Consider the following 21,856-nt stretch of genomic DNA (forward strand, 5'->3'; position numbering starts at 1 on the left):
CAAGAGCCCTAGATGGCAGCACTATTTCCTGTCATGCAGTGCACACAACCTATCTAGATATCTCTTTAACAAAGAATAAAAAAGGAACAAAGCAAATTTGATAATAGAAGTAAACTGAAAACTTGTAATTGTATTCTCTGACTCATTAACAAAACTATTTGGGTTTCATGTCCTTTTAAGAGCACCAACGATTATGTTTGTTTTCACAGCATTAAAGGGACAGTAAAAACTTTAACCTCTTTTGTAATTTAGCTAAGTTAGATGTATATAGATTTTTTTAGGTAGAACTTTATTTTAAAAGGATAAATAACAATCCTAGAAAAAGTCTAACCGCTCTGACACACTATAGCGTGTACCATTTTTGCCACATTAATGCTTTATAGGAGATGTAAACTTATATACATTAGATAAAACATGTGCATTTTCAAATACACCTGCCAACAGATAAAACAGCACAAAAATAGCATTTGTTAATCCTGTGATGATAAAACACTGCATATTCTAAAAAAATACTGTGTGTTGATAAGGTAACAGCTGTTGATTATAGGCACGTTGTGTAATGTCAATATATTAACGGGACAGTCAACTGCCGCTATATTAATACACTTTTTACCTCTGTGATTTCTGACAGCCCCCTGATCACAATTGTTTATTTATTTATTGACTTGCATTTTATCCAATTAGTGCAGTGTCTGCTACAACCCACGGATGTGAGCACAATTTTATCTTGTTATCGGTGTCTTGTTATGAAAAGCAAATAAAAAAGCATGTGATAAGAGGCTGTCTTTAGTGGCTTAGAAACAGGTAGAAAATCAGAGGTTTAAAGGTTATAAAGTATATTAATATAACAATGTTGATTGTGCAAAGCTGGGTTTGTCTATCTTTTTAAACAATAACAATTTTGGTGTTGACTGTCCCTTTAGGTGCTTTATAGTACAGTGGTTATTCATTTGCAGAAGGAGTTAAACCTCAGCCATACAGAGGTGAAACGTACGTATAGTTATATTTAAGCTAAATGCGATAAGATGTTTGTAAAACTATAAATCCAGATCTGTTAAGCTAAGAAAAGTGGCCTGGTTTACAAAGTTAACTGTTGTGACCCCTGTCACAGCACATGTATCATTTTAGATCAGAACGTTTTAGAAACAGTTTCCAACTAAGGACCAGTGTTTCTCTTCTGTTCCAAAGTGGTACTTTACTTACTGTTTAACTCCTTTGCCGGGGTTAAACACAAACTTGCAGGGTGAATAATGATAAAATGACATGCTTTAACACTATAATGGCCCTCTAACACAGTTACTTTATTTACTATCCCCTCTGCTCAACTAATGTCTTAACTTGTAATTTTATCTTGGTATAACAAACAATAAATATACACAGTAGTTTGTAGGATAAAGATAATCTTGCATAGAATAATCTATATAAATATGACCACTAGACGGTTGGACGCAGTGTAATACTTACTTATAACATTATCTGCTACCTAAAGAACAAATTAATTGCATAATTTAAAATAATGTACATTAACTTATTGATAATTTGTACAATAAATATTGAAACATTTTAATATTAGCTCACTTTAACTTAAAAGGACAGTAAAGTCAAAATTAACCTTTTGTATTTCAGATAGAGAATGCAATTTCATTTTTCCTTTTTAATTTTTGAGAATCTGTATACAGCTTAATGAACAATCAACACGTAATACATTTCTAACAAAGAATTACTAAACAGTATAAGGGGGGGATAGGGAAGGAGAAAAAGTGGGTAAACTTCCTCTAGCTTCCATTCCCACCCCTTCTCTCTCCCCTCGCTCCCTCATCGACCTACCAAATCCCTACGAAATTTTGAAATGCGAAGATTAAATATTCTATTTCTGTAATAGAAAGTGATTTTTGGAATGCTGCCCATTTGCTAAAGAATTTTCTACTGCCAGACTCGCTATCTAATTTAGTATCTCTTTGTTCCAGTATACACTGCTTCTTTAAGCAGTTCCTGACTTCAGGGATACTTGGAATTGATCTCATTTTCCATTTTTTAAGTATCATATCTGGCCACCAGTATGGTTAAGATTATTAATTTCTCACTGATCTGATGATCAGATTCGTTCAAACAAAATATGACCTGATGCAACGATAGAACCAAAGGCGCAATTTTCAATGAGTTATTAATCCAAAATTCTTATTTATACCAAAAGTTCCTTATTTTTGGGCACTTCCATAACATATGGATCAAGTCAGCTGCAGGATATGAGCATTTAGAACACTTATTTAAAAAAATAAATAATTATGGAGTCTGAAGCCCTTCTCAGGGGTGAGATACGATCTGTGAAGAAGTTTCACATGTGCCTCTCTCCAAGTAGCGGAGAGTGTAGCTTGTGCTACTTTGTCAATTGATAATTGGAGGGTTTTTGGTTCAATACTTCTGAGTACTTTCTTTCTGTTCCAAGCCAAGACTATCTTTGCTAAAATTGGGGCACCTTTACTAGAGCTCAAAAGATAGTAACACGGAGTAATCGACATGAGACCATTTTTAGTTAATGTAAGCCAATTTTCTAAATTGCCCAAGGTCCAGGATCAGCCCACTTCTTTTATTATTTCGAGAATAAAGTGCCTTATCTGCAAATACGCAGAAAAATCCTTATTGATTAAGTTACATTCCTCCTTCAGTTCCTCAAACGATTTAATACATTTTCTGTCCTTATCCACTAAAAGTGATACCCTACTAAGCCCAAGGTTATGTCATCTTTTAAAGACTGCAGAATTTAGGCCTGCTGGAAATTTTGGGTTCCCTATCAAGGGTAAATAAGGGGAGGCCGTGCTATTTATTGACAAAAAATTAGCTATTTTCCACCACACCTTTAGTGGATTTAACATAGTTTTCAATCCCTTAATTTCCGCCGGTAGCTCTTTTGGTGCGGAATGAATCAGTGCTGTTGGAAGATATGGATTAAATACATTTAACTCAAGCGCATTATTTACTACATAGTTATTAGAAAATATCCAATTGCTTGCTATGCGAGCTAAGAAACTAAGGTTATAAAATATTATATCTGGTAGTGGCATGCCCTCCAAATTGCTTTGGTAGAGCATGCCATTTTAAACAACTTTTCAATTTACTTCTGTTATCAAATTTGCTTTGATCTGTTGGTAAAATTTGTTGACTAGTAAATCTAAGTAGGCTCATAAGAGCTGTGAAGATATATGGCAGCAGTGTTGTGCAATATTGTTTCTAGCAGTGTGAAAGAGAGTGAATGAGAGTTGTTGCTCATACAACTCTCATTCACTCTCTTTCATAGTGGGGAACTCGGTTTTAGTAGGTGAGGTGCATTAAAGCCGTCTTAACATTCAAGCGGTGTATACATATGCGTAATCCCTCACCCAGAATCTATTTACCGAATCCCCAATATACCTAGTCAAACAATATATCTTTTCCAACGGATCCCCTATCCTGTTAATCCATACACCGAAACAGGTAACAGGTAATAGGACCTGGAGGTACAGCCCAGAAGTTTGTGTCACGGCTGCCAGCAAATACCTCGGCCCCAGGATTTACCTGCAACTTATCCACGGCAATACACAGGCTACCCAGACATATTGGGATTTTATATTTTTAAACTGTTTCTAATTGCTGTTTAATAGCAACAACGCTTGCCACCTACAAAGGATTGGACAGTACCGCCGGAGCGGTTTTTTCTTCTATCATCCACGGCCGCAAACAGTTCTGTTTCCAACTATTTAAGGACGGTAACCAGAAACACCAGTACGGTAAACAATTATCAATAGAACTGGGAACAACTGATTGCCATTATAAATCCTACATACGGGACTGACTTTTATTAGGAGTCATAGATCCTTTTTATGAATTCTGTTAGATACTGTGGTCACAAATTGTATCCAACAACTTACTATATATTTCCTTTGTATCTTATATATTTGTTTTTATTCTAGACTACATTTGTCTGTATTATACATAATTAATTTTTAATTTTTGTCAGTGGTGCCGGCACCTTTAATACATTATTCCATTTTATTTATATATTTTATTTATAAATTAAAATCTACATTGTTATTTCGTACTTGGTGTACATTTTTATATATATGTAGCCTTATATAGAAAAAAAAATTCTCCACTATTTAGCGTTTCACATATCATTGCACTACACCACACATGTCCATTTGCCCCAAATAGATAAGAACATTATTATTACTTCTGAAATATTCATTTTATTTGATTATCCTCTAAGCTGTTTAGCGCTACCCTTACTCTGTTTTTCTGTATCCTTTTTTTGGTTGGTTTTAGGAGATATTCCAACCTTAGGGTTAGCATATTAGAGTGAGAGTGTTTAGTATCTTTAACACCTTCTCTTTATTTCTTATCTTGATAAAGCCCTCCTGTAGGGTGAAACGCGTCGAAAGCTGTGGTTTTTATTCACTTTGGAAATCTGGATACTACTTTCTTTTAAGAGATGCTTTAACCCGGGTTATTTGCTTTTATAATATTCCACCAAGTCTGTGGCCTGCGTAGCTGGCATTAAGTGCAGGTGAAGATTGCGGACCATTCTCATAGAGAAGTTTGTTTCACTTTGCTTCCTCCTGATTGTAATATTGGTATATTGTAAAAATCAGAACGGCCGGATTGTTGGGCAAAGACAAGCCTCCCGAGCGTCACCCGTGACGTCAAAGTCCCGTGGGGTGAACTTGCGGTTGTGAGTATACTTCCAGCCGAACGATACAGACCAATTCTCCAGGGACATGGGAGCTAAGGTATGAACTAAGTAACAGGAACTGTTTAACAGATTATACAGACACAGGTAATTTTATTTCAAATACTGGCACCGATAAAATTACTATACTTTCCAAGGTGGGACTGTGAAAAGAAAACCTTTTGGATCTAAATATATATGGCTTTGTCAGAAATACTTATTAGCGATACAGAAATATATGTGGCTTTGTTAGAAAGACTTATTAGCGATACACTAATAACCATTGTTGTGCATAATTTGTACTTAACCGCACCAGGTCAACAGTATAAGCTGAATTTCCAACTTAGTAACGACACTGTTACTTGTATAGTCAATTTTACTTTTTGCTGCTAATTTTAAATCTCTTTGATGCATATTGGATTTCTGTGTACACACATACTTAAGGGAGACCGCCCTGGTTTTATTGTTCTAAGTGAATTCTTATTTTTCACACATAACCTGTTCTATATCAAAGATATTTTTTACTACATTAAAACATACATTTTTTTATCCTTTCCCAACTTTGTGTTCATTTGGCCTTAAATAATAGGAAACTTATTTTATAAATCCTAGAAGGGCTGAATATATATTCACCGCTTTGAAACTGTCTCCATCACTGCTGCAAATTTTGGCCGATATATGGCTTTCCCATTATTTGCTATCCCAGGAGAGCAGAAATAATTTTTGACCAATGAGAGTCTTATAAATATATTTGCTAATTTTGGCTGAAATATATCCTTTTTAATCTTAAGCAATTAGCGCCCTTACTACCCTTTATTTTTATATATATATATATATATATATATATATATATATACACACACATACATACACTCTGAGGGCACCCCAGCCTGAAAACATCCAAGCTCCCAACAAAAAAAACTGCTTCACTAGAAGCCGAAACAAAAAGGAAAGGACCAAGTAACTGCCCAACAGTTAGAACCAGGAAGGCCCTTGCTAGAGACCGCTCAGGTTATTAGACTCGACCAAGCCTAAAAACGCCTCTGAGGAGACTAAGTCCCACAGGCACTCAGCCCGCAAAATAAACTCACCCCTGAACCCAAGGAAGGGGAAAATCCACAAAAAAAGGACTCAGATAAGAGTCCGAAAGGACCCTCAGGAAACAAAATAGGGCAAAAAGAAAACCCAAAGGTAACTCCAAGAGAATAAACCAGGATGAAAAAGGGCAAAACCGATAAAAAAAAAAAACCTACCGACCCAGCAGAACAAAGGGAGGATTAAATCCCTATCTACATAGAAACCAAGGGATCAAAGTAATGCCCTGAGAACTTAAAGGGAGAAGGAAGAACCCCTCCCCTACGCAGAGCTCTAACTGGCATCCAGGATAGAGCAACCGAAAGACAACCGTCTCCGGGAGCCGCTGAAAAAACAGCATCAGAATATCTAAATATGCTCCTCCAAAGCCATAGGCGTCCTGCTGCAAAAGAGGACCTAGTGAACACGAGTCGCTAACCCTAGCTATTACACTGCACAGGACCGTCTTCAGAGAAGAACTCCAAGTAGTGCAGAACAACTCCTTCCCAAGAAAGGCTAGAAGGAAAAGAACAGAACCCAGAAAGCAGAGAAAAACTACTTGCTGAGAGGGGATCCACTGCAAAGCCTCCCACCTAAGGAAAGGCTCACAATATCAAACTCTGATAAGCGGTCAAAGATCAACAGATCAGACAGATCCCTGACCCTCGCTCCGAGCAACGACCCAGCACCAAAATGACTGATAATGTCCGAAAGACAAAGGAAATAAAATTCCCCGAATCATCAAGACCTTCAGGAAGGAAAAGGGAGGAGAATCAGCCCCCCAAAAGAGCTTGAGTTCCAGAACCCAGTCGCAGCCCCCTTCCCGAAGACTAAGGACACTCCCAAAGGGAGACCCTTTACTGAAACTACAGTAATGGCATGTCACAAATTTCCAACCCTTCCCTCTGACATCCTGCACGCAAGGCAGGGGGGACAACCCCACTGAACAGAAGAAGAAAAAGTATCTCCAAGCACCAAGCGGACACTATGGAATGCCAAATCCACTCCAAAGGGCGGGAAAACGAAACCAGAACAGCTCACCCGCACACAGGCATGGAGCGTAAGGCTGTATACAAACTCAAAAGGTCAAGTACCGAACGAAGAACCATCCGGCCACTAAGGCCAGCCCAGTAGAAAAGTCTAATTCTCCAATAAAAGAGAAATATTCGCCCATAGGAACAGAAGATGTCCCAGAACCGGGAAACTGGGCCGTCCTGAACCAGTCCTAAGGGATCTGGATACAGAACCCCAAAATGTCCAGTTATGACAAGGACAAGACAAAAAAAAATGGACACCCGGAATTCGGAGCAGGCTTTCACAATTAATAACCCCTGAGGAACCACCGGGTTACCCCATATGGAGCAAACTCTGCACCGTAGGCAATGCAATCACAGTCATATCCAAGACACCTTGGACACTGAACACTTACGTACGTGTCCCACACAGAGTGCTTAAAACACCTCCCAACTTAAAGGGTGCTATGCAATGATGAAAAGCCACACAGCTACTCTGGTTGATCCTAAAGGCTCTATGGACAATACCCACTAAGTCCAAAAACTAAAGAAACATACAAAAGAACAGAGCTCACACCTTTAGATGGATTGAGAAGAGAACAATAGTCTCCAGGATCCTCTTCCCGGAAGTCCTTACAGGTCGAGGAAATAACGAATGAACAAACATCCTAACCTCTGGCGGGTGAAAACCCAAAAACGCCTAAGTAGGGGTGAACACAGGAAAAAAAAGGAGACAACCTAATCTGCAAATCTCCAAAATGAGAGACCAGGCAAGATCCCTGAAGTAGAAAAAGCCAAAAGACCCTAACTTCCTGAAACAGATGACCAGAAGGCCCAAGGAAAGGGGACAAAAAGGCCCAATCTGCCTCAACTCGAAGGAAGAGATACTGTCATCAAGTCAAACAGAGTCCAAGAGGACAATCAATCAAAATAGAAGACAAGGAAAATGTTACCCAGAGTAATCCTTAGCAGGAACCGCTCTGGACCACGGCCAACAAATAGAAACAGGACAGTGAGGACTGAGAACAATCACCTGATGCCCCACCCAAAAGAAGAAACGATAAGTAGCCTGACGTCTGGGACGAAAGGCCTCCTCTACCATGTTTTAGCCCTGTATGGGCAGAGTCTCAAAAATGTATTCAAACTTATGGAAGTTCCACTTCACGACAACTAGCAAAAAGCGAAAGCATTATTCGATCCGAAGAAAAACCAAAGAATAACAAACTCCTCATCCGAGTGAGCAACTCACCAAGACATAATGTAATAACACCTTAACATGCGACTTCCGCGGCAGTGCTCAAGCGACCATAAAATCGCTAGTATTAAATTCCAGAGAGAAGTATTTCCCAACGGAAAAATAACAGACAAACTTCTTAAACTAAATAAAAATAGATCCTAACCAGATCAAAGAAAAAGAGGGCAGCACCCGTAGGTGAACGCCCAAGAAGAATGAGCACACTAACAGGACCAGCCAATCAGAGACCCCTTTCTTCCAAAGCTCAGAACTGGAATAAGATACCCAAAAAAGAAAAACAGAATTTATGTTTACCTGATAAATTACTTTCTCCAACGGTGTGTCCGGTCCACGGCGTCATCCTTACTTGTGGGATATTCTCTTCCCCAACAGGAAATGGCAAAGAGCCCAGCAAAGCTGGTCACATGATCCCTCCTAGGCTCCGCCTACCCCAGTCATTCGACCGACGTTAAGGAGGAATATTTGCATAGGAGAAACCATATGGTACCGTGGTGACTGTAGTTAAAGAAAATAAATTATCAGACCTGATTAAAAAAACCCGGGCGGGCCGTGGCCCGGACACACCGTTGGAGAAAGTAATTTATCAGGTAAACATAAATTCTGTTTTCTCCAACATAGGTGTGTCCGGTCCACGGCGTCATCCTTACTTGTGGGAACCAATACCAAAGCTTTAGGACACGGATGAAGGGAGGGAGCAAATCAGGTCACCTAAATGGAAGGCACCACGGCTTGCAAAACCTTTCTCCCAAAAATAGCCTCAGAAGAAGCAAAAGTATCAAACTTGTAAAATTTGGTAAAAGTGTGCAGTGAAGACCAAGTCGCTGCCCTACATATCTGATCAACAGAAGCCTCGTTCTTGAAGGCCCATGTGGAAGCCACAGCCCTAGTGGAATGAGCTGTGATTCTTTCGGGAGGCTGCCGTCCGGCAGTCTCGTAAGCCAATCTGATGATGCTTTTAATCCAAAAAGAGAGAGAGGTAGAAGTTGCTTTTTGACCTCTCCTTTTACCGGAATAAACAACAAACAAGGAAGATGTTTGTCTAAAATCCTTTGTAGCATCTAAATAGAATTTTAGAGCGCGAACAACATCCAAATTGTGCAACAAACGTTCCTTCTTTGAAACTGGTTTCGGACACAGAGAAGGTACGATAATCTCCTGGTTAATGTTTTTGTTAGAAACAACTTTTGGAAGAAAACCAGGTTTAGTACGTAAAACCACCTTATCTGCATGGAACACCAGATAAGGAGGAGAACACTGCAGAGCAGATAATTCTGAAACTCTTCTAGCAGAAGAAATTGCAACTAAAAACAAAACTTTCCAAGATAATAACTTAATATCAACGGAATGCAAGGGTTCAAACGGAACCCCCTGAAGAACTGAAAGAACTAAATTGAGACTCCAAGGAGGAGTCAAAGGTTTGTAAACAGGCTTAATTCTAACCAGAGCCTGAACAAAGGCTTGAACATCTGGCACAGCGGCCAGCTTTTTGTGAAGTAACACAGACAAGGCAGAAATCTGTCCCTTCAGGGAACTTGCAGATAATCCTTTTTCCAATCCTTCTTGAAGGAAGGATAGAATCCTAGGAATCTTAACCTTGTCCCAAGGGAATCCTTTAGATTCACACCAACAGATATATTTTTTCCAAATTTTGTGGTAAATCTTTCTAGTTACAGGCTTTCTGGCCTGAACAAGAGTATCGATAACAGAATTTGAGAACCCTCGCTTCGATAAGATCAGGCGTTCAATCTCCAAGCAGTCAGCTGGAGTGAAACCAGATTCGGATGTTCGAACGGACCCTGAACAAGAAGGTCTCGTCTCAAAGGTAGCTTCCAAGGTGGAGCCGATGACATATTCACCAGATCTGCATACCAAGTCCTGCGTGGCCACGCAGGAGCTATCAAGATCACCGACGCCCTTTCCTGATTGATCCTGGCTACCAGCCTGGGGATGAGAGGAAACGGCGGGAACACATAAGCTAGTTTGAAGGTCCAAGGTGCTACTAGTGCATCCACTAGAGCCGCCTTGGGATCCCTGGATCTGGACCCGTAGCAAGGAACTTTGAAGTTCTGACGAGAGGCCATCAGATCCATGTCTGGAATGCCCCACAGCTGAGTGACTTGGGCAAAGATTTCCGGATGGAGTTCCCACTCCCCCGGATGCAATGTCTGACGACTCAGAAAATCCGCTTCCCAATTTTCCACTCCTGGGATGTGGATAGCAGACAGGTGGCAGGAGTGAGACTCCGCCCATAGAATGATTTTGGTCACTTCTTCCATCGCCAGGGAACTCCTTGTTCCCCCCTGATGGTTGATGTACGCAACAGTTGTCATGTTGTCTGATTGAAACCGTATGAACTTGGCCCTCGCTAGCTGAGGCCAAGCCTTGAGAGCATTGAATATCGCTCTCAGTTCCAGAATATTTATCGGTAGAAGAGATTCTTCCCGAGACCAAAGACCCTGAGCTTTCAGGGATCCCCAGACCGCGCCCCAGCCCATCAGACTGGCGTCGGTCGTGACAATGACCCACTCTGGTCTGCGGAATGTCATCCCTCGTGACAGGTTGTCCAGGGACAGCCACCAATGGAGTGAGTCTCTGGTCCTCTGATTTACTTGTATCTTCGGAGACAAGTCTGTATAGTCCCCATTCCACTGACTGAGCATGCACAGTTGTAATGGTCTTAGATGAATGCGCGCAAAAGGAACTATGTCCATTGCCGCTACCATCAACCCGATCACTTCCATGCACTGAGCTATGGAAGGAAGAGGAACGGAATGAAGTATCCGACAAGAGTCTAGAAGTTTTGTTTTTCTGGCCTCTGTCAGAAAAATCCTCATTTCTAAGGAGTCTATTATTGTTCCCAAGAAGGGAACCCTTGTTGACGGAGATAGAGAACTCTTTTCCACGTTCACTTTCCATCCGTGAGATCTGAGAAAGGCCAGGACAATGTCCGTGTGAGCTTTTGCTTGAGGAAGGGACGACGCTTGAATCAGAATGTCGTCCAAGTAAGGTACTACAGCAATGCCCCTTGGTCTTAGCACAGCTAGAAGGGACCCTAGTACCTTTGTGAAAATCCTTGGAGCAGTGGCTAATCCGAAAGGAAGCGCCACGAACTGGTAATGTTTGTCCAGGAATGCGAACCTCAGGAACCGATGATGTTCCTTGTGGATAGGAATATGTAGATACGCATCCTTTAAATCCACCGTGGTCATGAATTGACCTTCCTGGATGGAAGGAAGAATAGTTCGAATGGTTTCCATCTTGAACGATGGAACCTTGAGAAACTTGTTTAAGATCTTGAGATCTAAGATTGGTCTGAACGTTCCCTCTTTTTTGGGAACTGTAAACAGATTGGAGTAGAACCCCATCCCTTGTTCTCTTAATGGAACAGGATGAATCACTCCCATTTTTAACAGGTCTTCTACACAATGTAAGAATGCCTGTCTTTTTATGTGGTCTGAAGACAACTGAGACCTGTGGAACCTCCCCCTTGGGGGAAGTCCCTTGAATTCCAGAAGATAACCTTGGGAGACTATTTCTAGCGCCCAAGGATCCAGAACATCTCTTGCCCAAGCCTGAGCGAAGAGAGAGAGTCTGCCCCCCACCAGATCCGGTCCCGGATCGGGGGCCAACATTTCATGCTGTCTTGGTAGCAGTGGCAGGTTTCTTGGCCTGCTTTCCCTTGTTCCAGCCTTGCATTGGTCTCCAAGCTGGCTTGGCTTGAGAAGTATTACCCTCTTGCTTAGAGGACGTAGCACTTTGGGCTGGTCCGTTTCTACGAAAGGGACGAAAATTAGGTTTATTTTTTGCCTTGAAAGGCCGATCCTGAGGAAGGGCGTGGCCCTTACCCCCAGTGATATCAGAGATAATCTCTTTCAAGTCAGGGCCAAACAGCGTTTTCCCCTTGAAAGGAATGTTAAGTAGCTTGTTCTTGGAAGACGCATCAGCCGACCAAGATTTCAACCAAAGCGCTCTGCGCGCCACAATAGCAAACCCAGAATTCTTAGCCGCTAACCTAGCCAATTGCAAAGTGGCGTCTAGGGTGAAAGAATTAGCCAATTTGAGAGCATTGATTCTGTCCATAATCTCCTCATAAGGAGGAGAATCACTATCGACCGCCTTTATCAGCTCATCGAACCAGAAACATGCGGCTGTAGCGACAGGGACAATGCATGAAATTGGTTGTAGAAGGTAACCCTGCTGAACAAACATCTTTTTAAGCAAACCTTCTAATTTTTTATCCATAGGATCTTTGAAAGCACAACTATCCTCTATGGGTATAGTGGTGCGTTTGTTTAAAGTGGAAACCGCTCCCTCGACCTTGGGGACTGTCTGCCATAAGTCCTTTCTGGGGTCGACCATAGGAAACAATTTTTTAAATATGGGGGGAGGGACGAAAGGAATACCGGGCCTTTCCCATTCTTTATTAACAATGTCCGCCACCCGCTTGGGTATAGGAAAAGCTTCTGGGAGCCCCGGCACCTCTAGGAACTTGTCCATTTTACATAGTTTCTCTGGGATGACCAACTTGTCACAATCATCCAGAGTGGATAATACCTCCTTAAGCAGAATGCGGAGATGTTCCAACTTAAATTTAAATGCAATCACATCAGGTTCAGCTTGTTGAGAAATGTTCCCTGAATCAGTAATTTCTCCCTCAGACAAAACCTCCCTGGCCCCATCAGACTGGGTTAGGGGCCCTTCAGAAATATTATTATCAGCGTCGTCATGCTCTTCAGTATCTAAAACAGAGCAGTCGCGCTTACGCTGATAAGTGTTCATTTTGGCTAAAATGTTTTTGACAGAATTATCCATTACAGCCGTTAATTGTTGCATAGTAAGGAGTATTGGCGCGCTAGATGTACTAGGGGCCTCCTGAGTGGGCAAGACTCGTGTAGACGAAGGAGGGAATGATGCAGTACCATGCTTACTCCCCTCACTTGAGGAATCATCCTGGGCATCATTGTCATTGTCACATAAATCACATTTATTTAAATGAATAGGAATTCTGGCTTCCCCACATTCAGAACACAGTCTATCTGGTAGTTCAGACATGTTAAACAGGCACAAACTTGATAACAAAGTACAAAAAACTTTTTAAAATAAAACCGTTACTGTCACTTTAAATTTTAAACTGAACACACTTTATTACTGCAATTGCGAAAAAACATGAAGGAATTGTTCAAAATTCACCAAATTTTCACCACAGTGTCTTAAAGCCTTAAAAGTATTGCACACCAAACCCTTAAAATAACGGAACCGGAGCCGTTTTGAACTTTAACCCCTTTACAGTCCCTGGTATCTGCTTTGCTGAGACCCAACCAAGCCCCAAGGGGAATACGATACCAAATGACGCCTTCAGAAAGTCTTTTCTAAGTATCAGAGCTCCTCTCACATGCGACTGCATGCCATGCCTCTCAAAAACAAGTGCGCAACACCGGCGCGAAAATGAGGCTCTGCCTATGCTTTGGGAAAGCCCCTAAAGAATAAGGTGTCTAAAACAGTGCCTGCCGATATTATTATATCAAAATACCCAGATAAAATGATTCCTCAAGGCTAAATATGTGTTAATAATGAATCGATTTAGCCCAGAAAAAGTCTACAGTCTTAATAAGCCCTTTTTGAAGCCCTTATTTACGATCGTAATAAACATGGCTTACCGGATCCCATAGGGAAAATGACAGCTTCCAGCATTACATCGTCTTGTTAGAATGTGTCATACCTCAAGCAGCAAGAGACTGCTCACTGTTCCCCCAACTGAAGTTAATTGCTCTCAACAGTCCTGTGTGGAACAGCCATGGATTTTAGTGACGGTTGCTAAAATCATTTTCCTCATACAAACAGAAATCTTCATCTCTTTTCTGTTTCTGAGTAAATAGTACATACCAGCACTATTTCAAAATAACAAACTCTTGATTGAATAATAAAAACTACAGTTAAACACTAAAAAACTCTAAGCCATCTCCGTGGAGATGTTGCCTGTACAACGGCAAAGAGAATGACTGGGGTAGGCGGAGCCTAGGAGGGATCATGTGACCAGCTTTGCTGGGCTCTTTGCCATTTCCTGTTGGGGAAGAGAATATCCCACAAGTAAGGATGACGCCGTGGACCGGACACACCTATGTTGGAGAAAAGTAAATTGGAGACGACAAGGAGATTAACTTAATCCCCACACGTCTAACCCAGCTTGCCGTCTGGAAGAGAAGACTGAGGATCCCTCAACCTATTAGGACAGGGATCCTCGAGCAACGCCAAAACCGCAGCAGGACACGAAGGCGCACCAGTCTATAATGAAACGCAAGACTTACCTCTGCTGGGGCAACTGACAACCCTGACCTCAAGGGTTGGGCCCATGAAGCATCAAAGGAAACCGCTTCCCCAGGTGGCTGATCTGACCCAGACTATCCCACCCCTGACGAGACCTGGTTAGCAGAACACAGACAGTATCTCAGCAACACCTCCCTCTCTGGAAGGTGTAAATGCACCAAACGCCATACATATGGCCATGTGGAACAGTGCCGTAACCTCTGGAGGAAACAAGCTGCCTTCCGGAGAAGGGGTAACGGCATTAGGGACATCTGCTTGCGTAGCCAAAGTAGGTTCTAGGGGATGCACCGCACGGTATATGGGATCCCCAGGGGCGGATGGCTCGGCGGACTCTAAGCTCCCCGTTTTGGGAGAAGAGAGCACTCTAAAGCGGCATTCGGAACATAACTGATTGGCATGGATTACCCGGGCCATTTCATACTCCTCGCAAGAAGTAGAATCTGAATCAGAGACACCCGTCTCCAAAAAATCAGAATCCTCCATAACTTGGTGCTAAAAATTATGGATAGAAAAAAACAATTTATGCTTACCTGATAAATTTATTTCTCTTGTAGTGTATACAGTCCACGGATCATCCATTACTTATGGGATATTCTCCTTCCCAACAGGAAGTTGCAAGAGGATCACCCACAGCAGAGCTGCTATATAGCTCCTCCCCTCACTGCCATATCCAGTCATTCGACCGAAACAAGCCGAGAAAGGAAAAACCATAGGGTGCAGTGGTGACTGTAGTTTAATTAAAATTTAGACCTGCCTGAAAAAGACAGGGCGGGCCGTGGACTGGATACACTACAAGAGAAATAAATTTATCAGGTAAGCATAAATTATGTTTTCTCTTGTTAAGTGTATCCAGTCCACGGATCATCCATTACTTATGGGATACCAATACCAAAGCTAAAGTACAAGGATGATGGGAGGGACAAGGCAGGAACTTAAACGGAAGGAACCACTGCCTGTAGAACCTTTCTCCCAAAAACAGCCTCCGAAGAAGCAAAAGTATCAAATTTGTAAAATTTGGAAAAGGTATGAAGCGAAGACCAAGTCGCAGCCTTGCAAATCTGTTCAACAGAGGCCTCATTTTTAAAGGCCCAGGTGGAAGCCACAGCTCTAGTAGAGTGAGCTGTGATCCTTTCAGGAGGCTGCTGTCCAGCAGTCTCATAGGCTAAACGGATTATACTCCGAAGCCAAAAAGAAAGAGAGGTTGCCGAGGCCTTTTGACCTCTCCTCTGTCCAGAGTAAACAACAAACAGGTTAGATGTTTGTTTAGTAGCCTGTAAGTAAAACTTCAAGGCACGGACTACATCTAGATTATGCAAAAGACGTTCCTTCTTTGAAGAAGGATTAGGACATAATGATGGAACAACAATCTCTTGATTGATATTCTTGTTAGAAACCACCTTAGGTAAAAACCCAGGTTTTGTACGCAGAACTACTTTATCTGAATGAAAGATCAGATAAGGAGAATCACAATGTAAGGCAGGTAACTCCGAGACTCTTTGAGCCGAGAAAATAGCCATCAGAAAAAGAACCTTCCATGATAGAAGTTTAATATCAATAGAATGAAGGGGTTCAAACGGAACCCCTTGAAGAACTTTAAGAACCAAGTTTAAGCTCCATGGGGGAGCAACAGGTTTAAACACAGGCTTAATTCTAACTAAAGCCTGACAAAATGCCTGAATGTCTGGAACTTCTGCTAGACGCTTGTGTAAAAGAATAGACAGAGCAGAAATCTGTCCCTTTAAAGAACTAGCTGATAATCCTTTGTCCAAACCCTCTTGGAGGAAGGACAATATCCTAGGAATCCTAACCCTACTCCATGAGTAATTCTTGGATTCACACCAATGAAGATATTTACGCCATATCTTGTGGTAAATTTTCCTGGTGACAGGCTTTCGTGCCTGTATTAAGGTATCAATTACTGACTCGGAGAAGCAACGCTTTGATAGGATCAAGCGTTCAATCTTCATGCAGTCAGTCTCAAGTAAAGAAAGTAGAGAAAGTAGATTCGGATGATTGAAAGGACCTTGTATTAGAAGGTCTTGTCTCAGAGGCAGAGTCCATGGTGGAAAGGATGACATGTCCACTAGGTCTGCATACCAGGTCCTGCGTGGCCACGCAGGCGCTATCAATATAACCGATGCTCTCTCCTGTTTGATTTTGGCAATCAGACGAGGGAGCAGAGGAAATGGTGGAAACACATAAGCCAGGTTGAAGAACCAAGGCGCTGATAGAGCATCTATCAGTGCCGCTTCTGGGTCCCTGGACCTGGATCTGTAACAAGGAAGCTTGGCGTTCTGGCGAGACGCCATGAGATCCAATTCTGGTTTGCCCCAACGGAGAACCAATTGAGCAAACACCTCCGGATGGAGTTCCCACTCCCCCGGATGAAAAGTCTGACTTAGAAAATCCGCCTCACAGTTCTCTACACCTGGGATATGGATCGCTGACAGGTGGCAAGAGTGAGTCTCTGCCCAGCGAATTATCTTGGAGACTTCTGACATCGCTAGGGAACTCCTGGTTCCCCCTTGATGGTTGATGTAAGCCACAGTCGTGATGTTGTCCGACTGAAATCTGATGAACCTCAGTGTTGCTAACTGAGGCCAAGCTAGAAGAGCATTGAATATTGCTCTTAACTCCAGAATATTTATTGGGAGGAGTTTCTCCTCCTGAGTCCATGAACCCTGAGCCTTCAGGGAGTTCCAGACTGCACCCCAACCTATAAGGCTGGCATCTGTTGTTACAATTGTTTAATCTGGTCTGCGGAAGGTCATACCCTTGGACAGATTGACCCGAGATAACCACCAGAGAAGAGAATCTCTGGTTTCCTGATCCAGATTTAGTAGAGGGGACAAATCTGTGTAATCCCCATTCCACTGACTGAGCATGCATAATTGCAGCGGTCTGAGATGCAGGCGCGCAAATGGCACTATGTCCATCAACGCTACCATTAAGCTGATTACTTCCATGCACTGAGCCACCGTGGGGCGCGGAATGGAGTGTAGAACACGGCAAGCATTTAGAAGTTTTGATAACCTGGACTCCGTCAGGTAAATTTTCATTTCTACAGAATCTATTAGAGTCCCTAGAAAGGAAACCCTTGTGAGAGGAGATAGAGAACTCTTCTTTGTTCACTTTCCACCCATGCGACCTCAGGAATGCCAGAACTATCTCTGTATGAGATTTGGCAATTTGAAAGCTTGACGCCTGTATCAGGATGTCGTCCAGGTAAGGAGCCACCGCTATGCCTCGCGGTCTTAGGATCGCCAGAAGTGAGCCCAGAACCTTTGTAAAAATTCTTGGGGCTGTAGCCTACCCGAATGGAAGAGCTACAAATTGGTAATGCCTGTCTAGAAAGGCAAACCTCAGGAACCGATGATGATTCTTGTGAATCGGAATGTGAAGGTAGGCATCCTTTAAGTCCACTGTCGTCATGCACTGACCCTCTTGGATCATGGGTAAAATGGTTCGAATAGTTTCCATCTTGAATGACGGAACTCTGAGGAATTTGTTTAGGATCTTTAGATCCAAAATTGGTCTGAAGGTTCCCTCTTTTTTGGGAACCACAAACAGATTTGAATAAAACCCCTGTCCTTGTTCCGTCCGCGGAACTGGATGGATCACTCCCATTACAAGGAGATCTTGTACGCAGCTTAGGAATGCCTCTTTCTTTATCTGGTTTGCAGATAATCTTGAAAGGTGAAATCTCCCTTGTGGAGGAGAAGCTTTGAAGTCCAGAAGATATCCCTGAGATATGATCTCCAACGCCCAGGGATCCTGAACATCTCTTGCCCACGCCTGGGCGAAGAGAGAGAGTCTGCCCCCTACTAGATCCGTTGTCGGATAGGGGGCCGCTCCTTCATGCTGTCTTAGAGGCAACAGCAGGCTTTCTGGCCTGCTTGCCCTTGTTCCAGGACTGGTTAGGTTTCCAGGCCTGCTTGGATTGAGCAAAAGTTCCCTCTTGTTTTGAAGCGGAGGAAGTTGATGCTGCACCTGCCTTGAAATTTCAAAAGGCACGAAAATTAGACTGTTTGGCCCTTGATTTGGCCCTGTCCTGAGGAAGGGTATGACCCTTACCTCCAGTAATGTCAGCAATAATTTCTTTCAAACCAGGCCCGAATAAGGTCTGCCCTTTGAAAGGAATGTTGAGTAATTTAGACTTTGAAGTCACATCAGCTGACCAGGATTTGAGCCATAGCGCCCTACACGCCTGGATGGCAAATCCGGAATTCTTAGCCGTTAGTTTAGTCAAATGAACAATGGCATCAGAAACAAATGAGTTAGCTAGCTTAAGTGTTCTAAGCTTGCCAATAATTTCAGTCAATGGAGCTGTATGGATGGCCTCTTCCAGGGCCTCAAACCAGAACGCCGCTGCAGCAGTGAAAGGCGCAATGCATGCATGGGGCTGTAAAATAAAACCTTGTTGAATAAACATTTTCTTAAGGTAACCCTCTATTTTTTTATCCATTGGATCTGAAAAAGCACAACTGTCCTCAACCGGGATAGTGGTACGCTTTGCTAAAATAGAAACTGCTCCCTCCACCTTAGGGACTGTCTGCCATAAGTCCCGTGTAGTGGCATCTATTGGAAACATTTTTCTAAATATAGGAGGTGGGGAAAAGGGCACACCAGGTCTATCCCACTCCTTACTAATAATTTCTGTAAGCCTTTTAGGTATTGGAAAAACATCAGTACTCACCGGCACTGCATAGTATTTATCCAGCCTACACAATTTCTCTGGCACTGCAATTGTGTCACAGTCATTCAGAGCAGCTAATACCTCCGCATGCAATACACGGAGGTTCTCAAGCTTAAATTTAAAATTAGAAATCTCTGAATTAGGTCTCCCTGATTCAGAGACGTCACCCACAGACTGAAGCTCTCCGTCCTCAGGTTCTGCATATTGTGACGCAGTATCAGACATGGCTCTTACAGCAACTACGCGCTCTGTATCTCGTCTAACCCCAGAGCTATGGCGCTTGCCTCTCAATTCAGGCAATCTGGCTAATACCTCTGACAGGGTATTATTCATGACTGCAGCCATGTCCTGCAAAGTAATCGCTATGGGCGTCCCTGATGTACTTGGCGCCATATTAGCGTGCGTCCCTTGAGCGGGAGGTGAAGGCTCCGACACGTGGGGAGAGTTAGTCGGCATAACTTCCCCCTCGACAGACCCCTCTGGTAACAATTCTTTTATAGATAAAGACTGATCTTTACTGTTTAAGGTGAAATCAATACATTTAGTACACATTCTCCTATGGGGCTCCACCATGGCTTTTAAACATAATGAACAAGTATCCTCTGTTTCAGACATGTTTGTACAGACTAGCAATGAGACTAGCAAGCTTGGAAAACACTTTAAAGCAAGTTAACAAGCAATATAAAAAACGTTACTGTGCCTTTAAGAGAAGCAAATTTTGACAAAATTTGAAATAACAGTGAAAAAAGGCAGTTACACTAACGAAATTTTTACAGTGTATGTAACAAGTTAGCAGAGCATTGCACCCACTTGCAAATGGATGATTAACCCCTTAATACCAAAAACGGAATAATAAATGACAAAAACGTTTTTAAAACACAGTCACAACAACTGCCACAGGTCTACTGTGGTTGTTACCCTCCTCAAACACGACTTTGAAGCCTTTTGAGCCCTTCAGAGATGTCCTGTATCATGCAGAAGGAAGCTGAATGTCTCTCAGGGGAGCCCCAGGAAACTGTTTCTAGGCAAAAATCAAGCCAGACATGTGGAAAAAAAACTAGGCCCCAATAAGTTTTGTCACCAAACATATATAAAAACAATTAAACATGCCAGCAAACGTTTTATATTACATTTTTATAAGAGTATGTATCTCTGTTAATAAGCCTGATACCAGTCGCTATCACTGCATTTAAGGCTTAACTTACATTAATCCGGTATCAGCAGCATTTTTCTAGCAAATCCCTAGAAATATGTTAACTGCAGATACCTTATTGCAGGAAAACCTGCACGCCATTCCCCCTCTGAAGTTACCTCACTCCTCAGAATATGTGAGAACGGCAGTGGATCTTAGTTACTTCTGCTAAGATCATAGAAATCACAGGCAGATTCTTCTTCTAATGCTGCCTGGGATAAAACAGTACACTCCGGTACCATTTAAAAATAAACTTTTGATTGAAGTTAAAAAACTAACTATAATACACCACTCTCCTCTTACTACGTCCATCTTTGTTGAGAGTTGCAAGAGAATGACTGGATATGGCAGTGAGGGGAGGAGCTATATAGCAGCTCTGCTGTGGGTGATCCTCTTGCAACTTCCTGTTGGGAAGGAGAATACCCCATAAGTAATGGATGATCCGTGGACTGGATACACTTAACAAGAGAAAACATAATTTATGCTTACCTGATAAATTTCTTTTTCTTGCGATGTATCGAGTCCACGGATTCATCCAATACTTGTGGGATATTCTCCTTCCCAAAAGGAAGTGGCAAAGAGAGCACCCACAGCAGAGCTGTCTATATAGCTCCTCTCCTAACTCTACCCCCCAGTCATTCGACCGAAGGTTAGGAAGAAAAAGGAGAAACTATATGGTGCAGAGGTGACTGAAGTTTTTTAATAAAATATACTACCTGTCTTAAATAGACAGGGCGGGCCGTGGACTCGATACATCGCAAGAGAAAGAAATTTATCAAGTAAGCATAAATTTTGTTTTCTCTTGCAAGATGTATAGAGGCCACAGATTCATCCAATACTTATGGGATACCAATACCAAAGCTTTAGGACACGGATGAAGGTAGGGACAAGACAGGTACCTAAACGGAAGGCACCACTGCTTGTAGAACCTTTCTCCCAAAAATAGCCTCCGAAGAAGCGAAAGTATCAAAAATGTAAAATGTATGAAGCGAAGACCAAGTCGCCGCCTTACAAATCTGTTCAACAGAAGCCTCATTTTTAAAAGCCCATGTGGAAGCCACCGCTCTAGTAGAGTGAGCTGTAATCTTTTCAGGAGGCTGCTGGCCAGCAGTCTCATAAGCCAAACGGATGATGCTTTTCAGCCAAAAAGAAAGAGAGGCTGCCGTAGCTTTCTGACCTCTCCGCTTTCCAGAATAGACAACAAACAACGAAGATGTTTGACGGAAATCTTTAGTTGCTTGCAAATAGAACTTTAAAGCACGAACCACGTCTAGGTTGTGCAAAAGACGTTCCTTCTTGGAAGAAGGATTAGGACACAGAGAAGGAACCACAATCTCCTGATTGATATTCCTATTAGAAACAACCTTAGGAAGGAATCCAGGTTTGGTACGCAAAACCACCTTATCCGCATGGAAAACAAGATAAGGTGAGTCACACTGTAAAGCAGATAATTCATAGACTCTTTGAGCCGAAGAGATAGCTACTAAACTTGCATAGGTTCAAACGGAACCCCTTGAAGAACTTTAAGAACTAAATTTAAACTCCATGGCGGAGCAACAGGTTTAAACACAGGCTTAATTCTAACTAAAGCCTGACAAAA

At 42.3% G+C, this 21,856-nt stretch overlaps 1 protein-coding gene across 2 annotated transcripts in view; it reads right to left on the reverse strand.

Moving 5' to 3' along the window:
- The window catches only part of FCHO2 (FCH and mu domain containing endocytic adaptor 2), a 505,609-nt gene that overhangs the window by 142,061 nt on the left and 341,692 nt on the right, over nt 1-21,856 (reverse strand). The gene's annotated exons all lie outside the window — the stretch shown is intronic.

Source organism: Bombina bombina, chromosome 2 (assembly GCF_027579735.1).
Source record: "Bombina bombina isolate aBomBom1 chromosome 2, aBomBom1.pri, whole genome shotgun sequence".
NCBI lineage: Eukaryota > Metazoa > Chordata > Amphibia > Anura > Bombinatoridae > Bombina > Bombina bombina.